Consider the following 12,289-nt stretch of genomic DNA (forward strand, 5'->3'; position numbering starts at 1 on the left):
GTTCTAGTCTCGAAAATTTTCCAGGTAAATTTAGAAATTGAGAGGTGGATATGGAACATGCTAAAGAGGGTTTCCCTGTTCATCATCATCTTCATCATCCTCTGATCTTTGTCTGGGTCTCTCTAATCTCTATCTCTGTTCTCAAAATGATGAGACACTGACGTTTGAAGTCTTCGATCAAATAGATCCAAGACCAGATTTAAATGTGTTAAATCAACCATGCACTTAAGTCAAGAGATTTCAGAAAGAAGATAGTTTAATTAAAAAAATCAGGGAACTGATTCTGCAACAAGGTACAACTTTATTGAAAAGCAGTACTCCTATTTCTTAATTATTTTAAAATTTTAAGCCCTTTTGGGTTCATTTCTATGATAGACGAGCATGTTTCCATATCTCTCGATCTTTCGCTCTTCCTTCCTGTATGTTGACGAGGAGCAGAAATACATTTGTTAGCATCTCGGGCAGCTACAGGGGCTGAGATGGAGCATGGAAGGGTCAGTGTCCGTTTTTCTTTCCTGGTTGGCAGAATGCAGTCAGGCCAAAGGCAGCAAAACACAACAATGCAGAGATAAAAAATAAAATAAAACAACAACAACAACCATCACTTAAAGGATCCTTAACCTACCTTGTTGCTCTCTTGTTTGTGTGTTAGAAGAAAGAGAGAGAGAAATGACACAGAGTTAACTTTGAGTCAGGAAAGACACATCCAAGTCCAGTCCCTGGTTATCAAGCTACAATCTGATTTAACAAAATGGCTTTTCCCTGACTCGTCCCCACATGAATTACAGGTATATTCTGTTAAGTTTTACAGGTGTTTTTTTTTTTAAGCCTGTCTGATAGGAGAAAAAATATGTGATTATGATAAAGAGTGTATATAAGCAGTAACTCACAGTTCCTTTGTCCTTCTGCTGATTTTCAGATTTTCCACAATACTCATGTTTGCAGCATGTCCCTCCTGAATCCAAAAAGTGGCACCGATTAATGTGAGGGAAGCTAAAAGCTATCTTGAGCTTCATCTGACTGCATCAAAATGGTGTGAAAGCACACACTAAGGCGTCCATCCAATCAGTAAAATGTGCACGTTAAGTGAGAGAAAGCAATGCTAGCTTATATAAAATAAATGTAATTATTGTGATAGATTCAGACTAGACTAGAAGTGTTTATTTTGAATGTAAAATAAATCTGCTAAATCTATTAGTCATTATATTAATATGTTGATCCCACATACATTTTAATACCAGAGCATATACGGTAACTAACTTTTTTTTTTTTTTATTGTAGTTTACATCTTCTTTGTAAAGGTCAAGACTTGTAGCTTCTTTTATTGGTCTAAGATGATCTCATATATTTATCCTTGATCACCTTTGACTTGAATTCCGATGTCAAAACCCATAAACTAGAGCATATGAAGGCAGCAATTGAGAAAGAATCAGTTCATACCCTCGCTATTGCTAGAAAGGATATTATGATCTCGTTAATGCATCCCCAGACAGATCTCTGTAAGAAAACTCTACACCTCCAAAGACTTCCGGTTTCATTCATTTAAGTGCTTACAAGTCTCAGATCAGTGTGTGTGTGTGGGGGGGGGGGGCTCCATCTGTCTCCTGGTGAAAGGGGTCGTATCGCTCTGTGCTCTGGCAGGAGTGGACATTATCTATCTGTGGTGTGGAGATGTCCCGGTCAGTGGGAGGAGGCCATGACAGGATGTGACGTCTCCTCAGCAGACGGGATGTCAGTGGGAGTCACCTCGCCTCTGACAGGAGAGGTGGCTCCATCGTAACGTTGATACTTTCAACATGAAGCCGAAAGTGTAATCCAGAGATTGATAGATTACAGGCAAAATAACATCAGAAGTAATAGTGTAGTCCACAGTGATAGATTTATCTATGACTGTTTTAACAGTTTGGACAACTGTTTCCCAGTTTTGAGTTTCATTCTGGTTTCTGTATTATTGAAGATTTTCTCTTTGGATTGAATTTGAAGAATCTGGTTAATGATACGCTTGTTTAAATGATTACTGTCATATCTGGGGTTCAGATCATTCTGATGTCTAGTTGAGTGCATCTAAGATATCCTCGTTTCTCCAGGATAATGGTTTTATCTAGATTTTTTTAAAACCCACATTTGATGTAATTTACATAAATTGAACATACACAGGATACAGATTTAAACCTGATCATATTCAGGTTATTTGCGCCTCATAGAGTGCACACAGCTGAACTAATGTCTCTGTAGCTCGTCTTCAGTTCCATCTTGAGCTTATTCGTCACTTATATTTTCATGTTTAAGTTCTTAGGAGGAGGTAAAGGTTGGCATCAAAAAGTAGGTGAAACGGTTTTTACCTTATAATCCAGTTCTTGTTTGTAAAAAACAGCTGACTGAGGCATCACAAGGTGTTACCAACAACAGCAGAGAATTCTGGTAAACATCAGAATCAGAAGTCGGCTTATTACCAAGTAGGTTTTACACATTCAAGGTATTTGTCTTCATGTTCTGGTACAAAACAATGAACATATAAACAAAACGAAAAACAGAAATCTATGTAACAAAAGTACTCTTACTGTCAGAGAACTCAAGTAGAATAAAAAACACTAAACAAAATATGAACAAAGAAAAAGTATGTACAACATAATATTTGACTCTGATCCACTTGTTAGACAGTAGATGGGGCTCTCTCTGTGATCGCACTGTGGGGTTACCAGTCTGTGTATCCTCTTAACAAGCCTCGTGGCCCCTCCTCCCTAATGGATGAACCTGGCAGGTCCAGGACGGCTTGGTTCTCCTTTTCTGTGCCCCCTCCCCCCACCAGACACAGTGATGGCACTCAGTGCCAGAGACACCCCTCCCTCCCTCCCCTGCCCTCCCTTCCCTTCACCAACACTCTTCTCCCCCTCTCCTCCCTCCCTTCCTCCCTCGCTCCCTCCCTCCCTTCCCTTCCCTCTCTCCGCCGCAGGCAGACCCAGGCATGGGATCTCCATCTGTGCACAAAGGAGCCTCCTCTATCTGCATACGCTGCACATAAAAGGGCCTTTTGTCATGAGCTCTGCACACATGACCGTCCGCCTTTCACCCCACTGGAAAAAAAGATCACTCTCTCCAGCAGTCCAACCAACCCCACCCCCAACACCAGACTCAACCCCATCCCCACGACCCCCACCCGTCAGATTTTCGTCTGCAGAGAGAGAGAGCGAGAGAGAGAGAGAGAGAGAGAGAGAGAGATCCACTCTGAACTTTGTCGAATAAAGACAACCATCAGATGGAGCTGCCTCCATCACCACTGCAGAGTCTTTTTTTTTTTTTCTTTTCTGTTTCATTTCCCATTTTGCACGTCTGCATGTCTTTTTCTCTCTGCCGGTGTCCTCATGTGCACTCAGTGTGAGGCAGCAATGCATAATAGCATCTGCCATACTGAAATATGAATGTGCTCTCGTTTTTTGCTGTCTCCCTTCCTTTCTGCAGTCTCTGACATTTAAGGGGCATTAGTGGTTGGTTCTGTGCCAGGTTAACCTCCACCCTGACGACCCCCTCCCCCCCCCCCCCCCCCCACCACCACCCTCACATTACAGAGGCTCAGGCTCAATTGACAGCAGCCTGAGAGCTGATGCTTTTCTCTCCCTCTCATTTCAGTGCCTCGCGCCTTTTAACCCCCCGGCCCTGCGCTGCTCTGCAGAGCTTGAGGTAATTCTAATGTGCAGATGTAATGACAAAAAATTGACTAGACACGTGAGAACCATATCACGATGAGACGAGGTAGAATCCTCCAACAAATGGGCTGCGTGCCATTTTGGCTACTAAACATGACAGATATTTGTGTGGAGGGATATTGACTCAGGGTGGGGACGCAGCAGAGACACAGAGGTGGACTAACACACACTGTCAAGTGCATGGGTGCTGCCACAAAAAACGCTTTCCTCAGCGTTTCCTTTGACACACACACTGCCCTGATGTCTTGCTTGCAGCCAAATGAGTGTGGATTTTGGAAAGCCCTCCTGCTCATCTAGCTGTTGCTGTACACAGTCCTGTGTCAGAACGGAAAGGAGAAGATTGACTTCTCCCTCCACCAACATGTCCTCCGCATGACCCTCCGCCTCTCTGTGCCGGTGTGAGGGGTCAGGGGTCATCATGTCTCAGTCTCCTGCACATTGTCCACACCTTTCAGCTGATGGTGATGACGACGATCAGGATGGCACTCCAGAGAACGATTACAAACCCAGCACAGTTTAGCGTTAGTAGTGTGTACAATTTAAACACAGGGACATTATTATTGATGAAAGATAAAGTTTAAGCAGCAATAGAAAAACCTCACTGTCATTATAGAATTGTACAACTAAGTTAGAAATGTTTCCCCTTACAGTGCCCATCATAGAGGCATCAGCTCCATGCATCCAAGTTAGAGAAGAGCAGCAATGTGTATTGAACGGTGAAGAACAAAAAATATTTCACAGCAGATCATGCATATTGCACATAACTTGCACCAGAAAAAAATAAAAATAAAATATTCAATGAAAAATATGTATTGCACGGTTAGAAAAATATGTTGCGCTATTGAAATGAGTAATTGCAGAAATGAGAAGTAGGGGAATGGGGGGGGCTGCGTCAGACCATGGGTGTGGGTGTGTTTTTGTGATGGGGTCAGGGTTAAGTGCACGTTTGAATATAATAAACCTTATTCACATACAACACATGAAATGCAACTCGGATGACCTTTCAAAAGAAAAGCTTTGCACATTTCATAAGGAGGAAAAAGACAAATTAAATATTTATGCCATTCATTTTGATATTCATTCTCTGAATACCCTTATGTGTGTGGTAGTATCCTGCAAGGACATAAAATGAGCTGTAAGACCCCTCAGAACGAAACACACTGACCAACAGTTATAAACAAAAGAATGCATTACAATGCACGTGTGCCCTCAAGATTCAGATTTACTGAAACGTTTTTGTCTCTATGAATGAGCCGATTTGTCCCCTTGAAGGACAGCAGCCATTTATTTGATGAAAAAAGCAGGTGGAAAAAAACTCAATATACTGTACGACAGGGTAGTGTGTCTCTTAAATCCTCAGATAACCATTACTTTGAATACCTTTAAAATATGAACAACCACATCATGCAAGACAAATAAATGAATATAATTCGACAAGTTGTGCACTGTGTACTGTTTTCAAAGTATTTCTTGTCTCCAACATTTGAAGCATGTCTTGTCTGGGATTTAAAAAATGAGCAGAAACAGCCAATGGAGTAATAAAACATGTTTATGCAGCTGTCCTGTAAAGTGTGGCTTTATTAGCACATTGATAAATACTCTTCTGTTTAAAGAGTTTTGCACATCAATTATAATCTGTAAGAATCAGTCGAATCAGTGTTTTCACCCTCGTCAGTTCCTAATGAATATCAGTGCTGTTTTCTTTTTTTTCAAAAGAGACTACAGATTTTTTTTTGCAGTGCAGAAAGTCAGAATCTTGATCTTTAAATGTGTGTCTGTGTGTTTTGTGTCTGAGCTAACTTCACCATGTAAATCAGAGGAGAGGAAAAGTGTGAATGGATCTCGGACTGAAGGCTCTGAAGCTGAGAAACGTTTAGGTGTGTTTAATGAGACACATCAAGTGTATTAGCTGCATGTTTTTTTTTTTTGCTGTTTCCATCAGTGAACGAGGCTAAAGAGAGTGTCTGTGAGATAATAATGCAACACACACACTCACACATAGTGTTTGTTAAGGCAGCGTGTCACAGTGTGTGTATTACTCAGCTGTTGGACACCTTGCAGCCCTGCAGTGCAGAAACAGGCGATGTGACGTGGCCCCTGAAATGCCAGGCCTGCATGCTCCTGGCTTAGTGCGAGGAGGAAGAATAAAACAAAATGGCCGAGGCTGTTTGGAGTAGTTTTTAGCAGGCCTCGGGGGTAAAAGTGCAGAAAGTGAGTTCAGGTATGCAGCCTGGTCGACGGACTTATTTCGTTAATACGCAGCATTGGCTTTGAGAAATTGTTCTGGTGCTCTTTTAACTGAGAACGTTGCATCGTTTTGTTTTTTTTTAACAGTCGAGTTTAGTGTGCTACACTTGGTACACATTATTTATGTTGCTGAAATAAAACTTGTTTTATAAATGTCTCCTGTGAGAACTTAAATTGAATAAATAGGAACTCTTAGAGAAGCTCTTACATTATAATGTTCAATCATTCCATTTTATAATTCTAACATCTTTCTGAGTAAGTTTTGTCATGAATTTATTAAATTAATTAAAGGAAGGATATGTCAGTATTTAATGGTTTAACTTTGGTCTTGTGACCTCACAGGACTGCTTAAAGTGTGTGTTTTAATTTTTGTAAAATCTGAAAATATTTTAAATGTAAAAAAAACAACCTTTTTGAGGTGTAAGGAGACACTTTTTTTTATCATTGTGATTTTTCTAGTCTGCATCGTCATCGCCATGTTAGAGGTTTCATCAGTAAAATCATTAAGGGGTCAGTCAAACTCTCATCAAAAAGACATGTATTTATGTATATTTATTTATTCTTATTAGCATTATATAATCCTCATTCTGTATTTCTTTCCTGAGTTGCTCCAGGTCGATGCTGCCATGCAGAAAGCTGCTCTCATGGAGCACAATATGTTTGGTTGTTGAAGGGCTGCCAGAAGTAGTTGTTAGTTACAGTTAGGGCGCGTCCCTCTTTGGATAGGTTGTCCACTCGGAGCTCTGATATCAAATAGGTCCATAATTTCCAGTCTGATCCCAGGAGAAACTCTCCTCCTGCTCTTTTCCTCCTCTTCTTCTTTACAAATCTGCAAGAGAGACAGCGAGGTGAGTGCAATGCTGCTAAAAGAAACTCTTTGTATGTCTGTTTTTTTTTTTTTTCTTCTTCACATGAATCGAAGGAGTGTGCATGACGTTTCTTAAAGTGTAGTTACTTTAGAATATGCCTTTAAACTCATCACAAACACAGCAACTTTCTACTTTACTTGTGATTTTGTGTTTCTGGTTCGTTATGTGAAGGAGGCAGATCAGAAGCAAACTGAAGGGCGTTTGACACATGGAGAAATGAGTGCTCTGCTTTGGGGATTTGATGAAAAAGTTTAGAGCAATACATATTTTAAAAAAGAAAATTCAGGGAATGTTAATAAGACTAAATTCTGATTTTTTTAAAAACTCAACAGATAAAATAATTCATGCATTTTATAGCCATTCATGGGTTTGAAATATGCCACAGTGGGAGAGGAACTTGATGTATAAAGAGTTTTAAAAAAAACTTCAATTATAATATTACTAAATAATAATATTACTTAGGTTTAGATTTAGGATCTCTGATTAGTCTTCATGGAACTTTTATTAAATGTAAAGAGAAATCTAAATTATGCTGCGTTAATTACAGATGCAAACATGTCAATTACTGAGAAGTTTAACTTCAAAAAGGAGTGTGTGTTCATTCAGTTTCCTCTGATAAATAATAGTTTTCTTTAGCATCAGAGTCACAGAGAATTTTACAAAGTCAAAATCATCTCCCTTTTGTGAACTTTAATTTCCACATTTCTCCACAGGTTCACAGTTTATCCATGAAAAATGAAGCCTTAATAGAAGTGTGCATGTATGTGCAGTGAGGGCTGTGGTGGATTTTTCTGTAGAAAGTAAAAATAATCAAACATAATGAGAACTAAAAAGTTTTATACATTTAGCAAAAAACATTTCCTACATTATTAAACACATAAGTGTCCAAAAACATCGGTTTCTATGTATTTGTTTTTAAAGTATAAATGGTATTTATACATTATGTATTTTATATATATACAAATAATTTTGCAGTTATTAATTCAATTCAAAAACTCACATTTTGCGTATTGAATCTCCGTTATATACTCGTTATTGTTTTTTATTCACAGTGGCTTTAATCGTTTTTTTTTTTTAACCTGCCTATAAATAAAGAAAAACGTGAAAGAGCAGTTTGTTTTCTTTATCGGATTATTAATGGCTTTTCAAAATAAGAGGTATTTTATTTTTTTAATAATCCCAATTTATTCGTTATTTAATACATTTATTTTTTGGGTTAAGAATTCATTTGATACTTTAATTTGTTACTTTAAAAAAAAGTTTAACATGTGAAGAAAACTTTGGACAAACATTGTAAATGAATTGGCCTTACACAAAATGAAAAAAAAAAAAAAAAATCTCTGGTGATAACTCTTCTGTTTAAAATGATTTAATATCCTCCCGGTGTTTTTATTCAAGCGAGACAAGTACAAATGATCACACCTCTTACATTTCACTTCTCTGCAGAAACTCAAGTGACTGTTGGACAGTTAGGCAGAAAGAGTTTGTGAAGAAATCGCCCCTTTCCTGTTTTTCATCATTCGTTCGTCTTGAACGCCGTTTCTGCGCATGTCTCGTGTCCACCATTTTGTGATGTGAATGTAACACACGCTTCCATTTCATGAACCGAGGTAGAACATGTGCTTCAAAGTCAGAGGCCGAAAAATTTATTAATTTTAATCAAATGTACTTAATCATGAAAGGATACTAATCAGAGGTATTACACACACGGTGCACAGACTGCTAATAGCTGCATCACCTCCTGTGCACTGATAATATTGGTTCTTCATTTCTTTTTCTGTTTTTTTATTCATAGAAAACCTTTTTTTTTTTTTTTCAGCCGTGCTGCACCTTGCTCCGATAGTCTCCCCTCTCTTGAGTGTGTGAAACAGCGAGCAGAAAGTGTTGGTCACAGTCGGCTGCCTGAGGTGACGGCTGGGGTCAGAGGTCAGCTTGTGTTAATAAGACGTGATGTGCTGCCCTGGGACTTCAGTCCCATGAGGGATAACCCCCTAATCGCCGTTAGTTAATGTGTTAGTAATCTTTACCTTCTTAAAGCAAACAGCAGCGGAGCAGTCAATGGGCCCGCTTGGCCTACCGTGTAACGCTTTTGACCCAGGGGTCATGGCCTTTGTTCCCTGCTCGATGGGGAGTGCCCTCAAAGGTCTCGGGTGAAATAGAGAGGTTGTTTAGACACGTGCGAGGCTTAAGCAAGACCACCTCATAGACCCCAGCTCCTGCTCCTGGAGAGTTTAAAACTTTCCTCCCACTCCTTGTGGTTAGCCTTTATCCCCTTGAATGAGTCCATTAGAATATATATATATATATATACACGTTTTCATGCGCCATCATTCCCACTATGTTGAGGTAGCAGTGGTTGCTGACCAAGCTCTGATCTCCATCCCCACCTCCCCAACACAAACTCCTTGATGTTTGCAAATGCAAGTGCAAATGTTGTTTGTCTTTACGGATCGCCTGCCCTCTGCAGCTCTCTTACCCGCTGACCCTCTGCAGCTCTCTAACCCTCTGCAGCTCTCTAACCCGCTGACCCTCTGCAGCTCTCTAACCCTCTGCAGCTCTCTAACCCGCTGACCCTCTGCAGCTCTCTAACCCTCTGCAGCTCTCTAACCCGCTGACCCTCTGCAGCTCTCTTACCCGCTGACCCTCTGCAGCTCTCTAACCCTCTGCAGCTCTCTAACCCTCTGCAGCTCTCTAACCCTCTGCAGCTCTCTAACCCTCTGCAGCTCTCTAACCCTCTGCAGCTCTCTTACCCGCTGACCCTCTGCAGCTCTCTAACCCTGTGCAGCTCTGCAGCTCTCTTACCCGCTGACCCTCTGCAGCTCTCTAACCCTGTGCAGCTCTGCAGCTCTCTTACCCGCTGACCCTCTGCAGCTCTCTAACCCTCTGCAGCTCTCTAACCCGCTGACTGTCTGCAGCTCTCTAACCCTCTGCAGCTCTCTAACCCTGTGCAGCTCTCTTACCCGCTGACCCTCTGCAGCTCTCTAACCCTGTGCAGCTCTGCAGCTCTCTAACCCGCTGACCCTCTGCAGCTCTCTAACCCGCTGACCCTCTGCAGCTCTCTAACCCTGTGCAGCTCTGCAGCTCTCTGTTTGCTGGTGTCAGAGAGAGAAACCAAAGAAACACATCGTGTGACTGATGTGTCCTTGTTATGTCTCCTCATCTGAACGTTCCCTAACACAGAGTGTTTGCCCATGACTGACACTTCTATGTGCGTTCAGTGTGTTCTCCTGACCGCAGCAGAGCACAGCACTCGTACAGTGTGAGGCTGAAGGTTTCTTCATGGCCCCGATTTTCTTTTTAACCATCATGAACTTTATCATATTAGAAAAATGGGATGCATGTATGCAATCATTATTTTTTTAGTGAATGTGTAACTTTTTGCAGTTTTTTAAACATAATTCTTAAACTGTATTTATTGTTGAAACTTCTTTATATTTTATTTTCATAAGCTAAACTTTGAGTCACATCTCTAGAGTCACATCTTTCATTTCAATAGATTGCAATGTTACAAATTTCAGTGAGTCAGTAAGTTTAAAGGTGCTTTATTTGTCTCTAAAAATAAATGTCAAATGATGCCGACGAGAGTCTATAACATGGCGCCGCCCGCCATTTTGTTTCACATGGTGTTATCAATAGGCCTGATTAACCGATTCTGGATCACACAGATGTTGCAGTCATGAAGTCTGCGGATAAAAAAAAAAAAAAAACAGTCGCTTTTTCTGTCGTCTCGTCATTTTCTCTTGCAAAGGGACCACACACTGTTTTAAGATTTCAAACACTGATCTGATCATTTAACCAGAAGAAATGTAAGACACTGAAAAAGAGAAAATGTGGAGAAAGGTTTTGTCTTTATTTCATTGCGAATACTTCAGTTTGTTTTCAGTGTGCGTGGTCTCATCAGTCAAAAGATGTTGTCATTTCTGATGGTAAAATGTAAAATATTATTAATTACGGAGAGGCGAATCAGAGGAGTAATGTTAAGGAGCTCTGTGGCCGAAACTGTAACCTTAAATGAACTCGTTGCCACACGGCGTGCAGTCTGCACACGTACACAGTATAAATACAAACCCTGCTCTCCTTTTAAAACGGCTGCTTGAAATGCTCTGACCCTTAATGTATCCCGACATACAATCCCAACTAGGTTCTCATAACATATACACACACCTCCGTTTTATACATTTACTCCACAATGAAGTCATGGGTTTCTCAATTGGTTCAAACGCATGGCGAGATGTGACGTACAGCTGCTCTCCTGCTAATAGGATTCTATAGCTGCTGCCAATGTGGACGCCTGAACCGAGTTCGGGTCTCATTTAGGGAGAAGGAGGACTGAGAAGGAATATGCAGACTTCTTTTTTCTTTTTCTTTTTTTTTGCTCTGCACAAAGTTGGTAATGTAAACAATGCTAGAATTTTTTCCCCTCCACATTGACTGCCACCTGTGTTTGTAATGAAACCTGTGGAGCAAAGAGAAGTGCAAGAGGGGAGAATAGTTTTTGTGGAGAATCCAGTCGTTGTGCTGCTGAAGTGAGAAAGAGAGGGAGAGAGAGAGAGAGAGAGAGAGAGAGAGAGAGAGAGAGAGCCAGCGCGGATCAGGGTGGTGGCCGTGCTATGAAAGCAGCCCTCACAAACTGTGCAGCCTGAAGCAGAAGCGGCCATGTTAGACATCAAAAACGCAGTTTCCTCCGAAGGCAACACCAAGTTCTCACAAAGTAAAAAGTAAGAAAGTTTAAACCCCACCTTTTTTTTTTTTCTCTTTCTTTCATTGTCTCTGCTAGGCATGTGGTCCCCTCTTTACATCTCAGCAGTTTTATAGAGCAGAAATGCACTCAGAATAGTTCCTCAGTAACAGAAAACACTCTTTACATATCCCCTTCCTCCTTTTCTGTCCTTCAGTGCTCCTGCAGTACAAGGCCGAGATGGAAAAAAAGTTCAAGTCACGATGCTCTGCCTGTGCCGTTTCTTTTTTTTTTTTTTTTTTTTTTTTTTTAAGAAGCACAGCCAAAAGAGGCAGGAAGTTGTTGTACAATAGCGTTACAGTAATCTGCCACAAATGGAAAAAGCCAAATGCTGATCGGTGAGTAGGGAAGGTGGCAGAATAGAGGCAGAAAGAGGAGAGGGAGGGACAGAGAGGGAGAGAAAGAGAGCTAGCGTGTGTGAGGGAGACAGACGTTTAAGCAAAGAATAATCAATACAATCTAAGATGGTGGAAACACAGCCATCCTGTTCACATTCCCCCCCACCACCCCCCACCCCCCCTCGATTAACTGTTCCTTCTTATTTAAATCTGCTCGCTCTTAAGCAGGACGGATCTGCATGTTGTGGGGTTTTCTCAAAACATTTCCTTGAGTGTGCTCTACCCGGCAGTGGCAGCTGTTTTTCCTCTAGGAAAAAAAAAGCAGCAAAGTCTCACCCAAAAATGCTTATCAGCCTTTTGACTTTGTGCCAAAATAGCTGCGAGGTTTCAGCT

At 40.9% G+C, this 12,289-nt stretch overlaps 1 long non-coding RNA gene across 1 annotated transcript; it reads right to left on the reverse strand.

The window, feature by feature from the left end:
• Window positions 1-6,488: 6,488 nt before the first annotated feature.
• Window positions 6,489-11,895, reverse strand: LOC110005561 (uncharacterized). The gene is made up of 2 exons (XR_002279142.3): window positions 11,560-11,895; window positions 6,489-6,780 (listed from the first exon to the last, which is right to left on the reverse strand). It is a non-coding gene; the product is annotated as an uncharacterized lncRNA (long non-coding RNA).
• Between the last annotated feature and the right edge of the window lie 394 nt (window positions 11,896-12,289).

Source organism: Labrus bergylta, chromosome 7, assembly GCF_963930695.1.
Source record: "Labrus bergylta chromosome 7, fLabBer1.1, whole genome shotgun sequence".
In the NCBI taxonomy this organism is placed as follows: Eukaryota; Metazoa; Chordata; class Actinopteri; order Labriformes; family Labridae; genus Labrus; species Labrus bergylta.